This window comes from Microtus ochrogaster, chromosome 6 (genome assembly GCF_000317375.1).
Source record: "Microtus ochrogaster isolate Prairie Vole_2 chromosome 6, MicOch1.0, whole genome shotgun sequence".
In the NCBI taxonomy this organism is placed as follows: domain Eukaryota; kingdom Metazoa; phylum Chordata; class Mammalia; order Rodentia; family Cricetidae; genus Microtus; species Microtus ochrogaster.
The window spans coordinates 13,994,084-13,999,174 of record NC_022013.1 but is presented as its reverse complement, the minus strand read 5'-3'; the positions used below and the strand labels follow the sequence as shown (position 1 = coordinate 13,999,174).

Genomic DNA, 5,091 nt, shown 5'->3' with positions numbered 1-5,091 from the left:
TCATGTACAATAACTTTTTCTAAGGCCTTTCATGTTTCCCTATAACAAGTGGAAATACGGGTTTCATTATTGCTTGGTATCCTGATGACTTTTTACTCTCCATGAACATATTGAGAATGAAGCTCTTTAAGCACATCAAAAATTTCTTCAATAATGTCAGCTACCATATCAATAAAGAAAGTCTATATTGGGCTGAGGAGAAAGTAAGTCAGTTAAGTAAGAAAGCTAGATATGTGGCATGAATTTGTCATACCAGTATTGCATCAGACAGAAGTGACCCTGGGAATAATGGATGAATGAGCCTGGTCTGATGAGAGAACTCCAGGTCAATGTCAGAGCCTAATTCAAAAAGGAAGAACAGTCAGGAGTGCCATGTAATGACCCTGGAGATTTTTCTCTGGCCTCCACACACATGGGCATGTGTGTAACCACACAAATACACATAAACACACCTACATAAGACATTATATTTATGTATCTGTGCTACTTCTGAGTAACGTTCTATTGTATGAGGGGTAGGCTTAGCTGCTTCCTCATCTTATGTTGCTGATTTCCAGTTTATTAATGTTTTCTTTATAAAGTCACTGAAATGATTAAAAGGAGTTTGTGCAATAAGGTTTATGTCACGGGAGCAAGTCCCATTGATGCCATAACAACACACTTAAATGCTAGAACTTGTTGTAGAGAGCTTCTTCTTCTGAGGCCTGATGAGCATCTTAATAATGTGATAGCTATTAGAAGCGACTGGTTTTTACTTCATCCCAGATGCACAAGACAGATGAATTCTCTGTCTGACAACACTTCCATTTCCTTGGGAAGGATTGCTTAAGGAGTGCCTTTAATCATTTATGAGTATGTTTTATTTGCTGTTTGCAGCAAACCGTTTGCCTCTGCTCAATTTGACAGCTTTTCTACATTCTGCAAACAACTTCAATAATAGCCCTTGCAATGTCATTTATAAATGAGGTGCTGCTGTACAAACAAAGCTAGAATATACTCTAAGGAAGAAGCCAATGGAAAAGCAAGAAGGATAGGATGGATGGAAGGGAAATTGCATTGCCCTGAAGGTGAGTGAATTCCTAGAAAGAGGAGGATTTCCTGAAATGCATTGCTTTGAATTCTGTAAACATAATATTCCCCATGTTTCCTCAAGTGAGGGCTCTGAGGTGTATGGGGCCCATCATCATTATGATTTTTTTTCATGGATACAGAAACCAAATATTTTAATTGGTTGGTTCTGAAAGAAATGTGAAAAGAAAGGATCACAAATTCATTATGGGTCCTTTGAAGGTAATGTTTGGACCAGATATCACATATAGCATCTTAAGTATAAATCTTCCATTAATTTTAAAGACATACTTCTTATTTCTTTAAAGCAAACTATTTGAATATAAGCTTTAATAAAACCTTGATAATAAACATATTAATTTTGCATATTGAAACAATTTTAAATATTTTAGTTGTATCACAAAAATTTGGATCTGCTTACGTGTGATATTTATATTTATTTTTAAATTTTTGTGATACAACTAAAATATTTAAAATTGTTTCATTATGATTTTTTGAACGACTTGTTTTATAATTAAATTTGGAAAATGTGTTCAATACTATCTATGCCTATGAAGAGCATACTGTTGTATATAACACATATAGTCAAGAGATCACATACCAAATTCCTACTATACACTTTTCTTTAGCTTAGTCAATAAGAATTTAAATATTTATGGATTTTGTAAATGTGTATTTAACATGTATATATACATAAGTTCTTAAATGTGCCTACAAGCATGTGCATGTACATACACAGGTGTGCCTTAAATATACATATATCTGTGTCTACACATACACAGGTATGTATTAAGAATAAGTATATATGAAATGCATAAAATTTGTTTCTAGGATATACAAATATATGTACATACTTGTTTCTTAATGTAAAAGTATATATTTAGTGTACATTTTAGGTATGCATACATATATATTCAGGTGTGTCTTACATACAAATATATGCATGTATATGTATATCTTAAATATGTATATAAGTTTATCTTCCATGTATACATATACACACATAGATAAACTTACAGATGTACACATATACAAATAGATAAGTGGGAAAATATGTATAGCTATAGATACTAAAAAATATTGAATGTATATATATATGTGTGTGTACATATACATATATCCACATTAATTTAAAATATACATGTATGTGAACAAATATATACAATCATGCCTTAAATACTTATATGCCTATGTGTATATGCTGTTGTTTAAGAATAGAAGAATAACCTTTATATGTAAGTGGTGTGCAACAATTCTGTATTCTGTCAATTATGTTTTAAATAAACACTGATTGGCCAGTAGTCAGGCAGGAAGTATAGGCAGGACAACCAGACAGGAAGTAGAGCTGGGGCAATGAGAACAGGGGTATTCTGGGAAGAAGGAAGCTCTTCCCACAGTCCTATCCAGACACCAAAGAAGCAGAGTGTGACCTGCCCCACTGAAAAAGGTACTGAGCCATGTGGCTAACACAGATAAGAATAATGGGTTAATATAAGTTATAAGAGCTAATACGAAGTCTGAGCAAATGGGCCAATCAGTTTATGGTTAATGTAGAAGTCTATGTGATTTTCTTTGGTGCTTATTGACTGTGGGAACTGGGCAGGACAGGAACCCCAACAAGCAGGCCCTCATGTTACATTTAAGTGTATTGCAGCACAAGCACATTCATTGGAGTGTGGAAGAACATAATTATATTTTTGAAATAGTCAGGTATGAAGAGCCAATAAGTTTTTATTATGAAACATTTTTCACCATTAACATTTTTTCATCTCATAATCTTTTTAAAATATTTACATTTTGAGTAATTTTAGACTCACATTAAAATTGAGAGGAAGATGCAGAAATTTTCTGTGTGTCTCTCTTCTGCATAAGCATATTCTTTACCAGAATAAATACCCTACCAAAAAGTGGCCCATTTCTTCAACCACAAAAGTTTATTCTGTCATATAGTTTGTTGTTTTTGTTAGTTCACACTTGGCATTGTAGTCTTTATAGACGTTGACACCATTTGCTGAGGTTACCTTTCAGTAGATAGTGATCTAAGATCTTCCAAGAGCATATATCCACCACTGGACACAGAGAACTTTCCCAGCCCTATAAACCCTGCTTACATCCTTTTTCACCTTCCTCTTTCCTCTGACTTCTGAAAGACATTGATCATTGGCATAATTCATACCTTCCCTTTATGTAGTTAGAATTAAACAATGTAGCCTCTTCAAAGAGGATTCATTCTTACACTTTTACCATATACACTTAAAAAAATACTTTTAATGTTCTCCCATAGCCTTTCATGACTCACAGCTAAGGACTTTAACAGAATTTTCCCAACTCTATCTGAAAGTTGTTATGAGAGAAAACTGAGCTATCAGTCATCAAATAACTCACAATGCATTTATTAACTGACCAAAGGACTGAATATAAACCGTGTGGTTCAATTCTCTTCAACCTTATCCCATATGCTACATATTAGTTAATTCTAATTGTTATGTAACAAATTTCGCATGCTATGCCAAGTGATGTTTTAAATAATATGATATCTTAATAAAAATTAATTAATAAACATTAGTCTTTATTGCATAAAACACCTAAGCAACTAAAATATAACAATTAGTATGAGGTGATCTGAAATAGAATGGCCCCCATAGGCTCATATATTTTTTTTAACAGAAGTAAGCTTTTATTTCCATGTTTCCTGGATTAAGTTGTCTGAATTGGTTGCTTTGAGAGGATTAGTCAAAGAGACCAAATCCCATATCTTCATCTGATTCCTCCAACTCTTCCTTGGCTTCAGCCTTAGCTGGGGCTGAAGCAGCAGCAGCAGGAGCAGCAATGGTGGCAGCAGCCACAGCCACAGGGGCAGCAGCCACAAATGCAGATGGATCAGCCAAGAATGCCTTGACCTTTTCAGCAAGTGGGAAGGTGTACTCAGTCTCCACAGACAGAGCCAGAACCCGCTTGTACCCATTGATGATCGAGTGAGGCACTGAGGCAACAGTCAACAGATCTGCAGACAAACACTGGCAACATTCTGGACACCCTCTAGGAAGAGAGAGCGCAGAGCCTGCTCTATGATGTCAAGCACTTCTGGGTTGTAAATGCTGCCATTGTCAAACACCTGCTGGATCATCAGCCCAAAGAAGAAAGGGGAGATGTTCAGCATGTTCAGCAGTGTGGCTTCACTGGCTCCAACTTTATCTCCAGTTTTTATCAGCTGCACATCACTCAGAATTTCAATGGCGCCCCTGGAGATTTTAGTGGTGATGCGTAAAGCCTGGAAAAAAAGAGGTCTTCTCGGGCCCCAGAGCAGTGTTCTGGGCTGGCACAGTGACCTCACATGAAGCGATGGCACCAGCACGGGCAGCAGCTGGCACCTTATTGGACAGCAACATGTCCCTAATCTCAGTGAGGTCTTCCTTGGTGAACACAAAGCCCACATTGCCCTGGATATAAGGCAGCAGTTTCTCCAGAGCTGGGTTGTTTGTTCTCCAGGTGCCCCTGGATGGCCTTCTGCATCATGGTGTTCTTGCCCATGAGCACCACAGACTTCCTCGGAGGGACATGTGGATCTGCTCCATCTGCTTGAAGCCCACATTGTCTTCTCCCACAATGAAGCATTTTGGATAATCATCCAAAAGTTGGATGATCTTAAGGAAGTAGTTGGACTTACAGGTCGCCCTGTCTTTTCTGGGAATCACGGCGGTGTGTCAGGGATTGCCACACAGGGATTGCCAACGAGGATACCTGGCAGGCTCATATATTTGAATGCTTCATCATCAGGGAGTGGCACTATCTGAAAGGCTTGGGAGATGTGGCCCTATTGGAGGAAGTATGTCACTAGAGTTGGGCCTTGGGGTCTCAAAAGCCAAAGCCAACTCAGAGTTTCTCTCTGCTGCCTGTTGATCTGGATATACAACTCACAGCATCTTCTTTAGCACCATATCTGCACACATGCTGCAATGATTCCTGTCATGCTGGTAATGAACTCAATCTCTGAATTTGTAAGTCAGACCCAATTAAATGTTT

At 37.4% G+C, this 5,091-nt stretch overlaps 1 pseudogene; it reads right to left on the bottom strand.

The window, feature by feature from the left end:
* Nucleotides 1-3,731: 3,731 nt before the first annotated feature.
* On the bottom strand, nt 3,732-4,769 carry LOC101981357 (annotated as a pseudogene).
* Between the last annotated feature and the right edge of the window lie 322 nt (nt 4,770-5,091).